Below are 349 nucleotides of genomic sequence, written 5' to 3' on the forward strand. Positions count from 1 at the left end.
TTATATCAGAAGAGAAGATTCTCAAGCATAAACAAACTAGGTGCAATCAAAGTTCAACCACCATTATTCAATCAATCAATCGAAAATAAAAGATAAAACGCAATTATCTAATTTCCCACCAACGGTACTAATAGAGCTTCTCAATCCCAAAGAAGACTCTAAACTGAGCGGCCGTATGAGATTCCACCAAATTAAGTTACTCTCCTCTCCGAATAGGCGGCTTCACCAGTAACAACACAACCGAGGAAGTTTGCTGTCACGAAGGATTAGTTTCCTATAAATGAAAACTTCAAGTATTTATAGACAAGGAAGTTTAAACACCAAGGAATTTACAAAACCGAATATATTC

This window comes from Papaver somniferum, unplaced genomic scaffold (genome assembly GCF_003573695.1).
Source record: "Papaver somniferum cultivar HN1 unplaced genomic scaffold, ASM357369v1 unplaced-scaffold_158, whole genome shotgun sequence".
Lineage (NCBI taxonomy): Eukaryota > Viridiplantae > Streptophyta > Magnoliopsida > Ranunculales > Papaveraceae > Papaver > Papaver somniferum.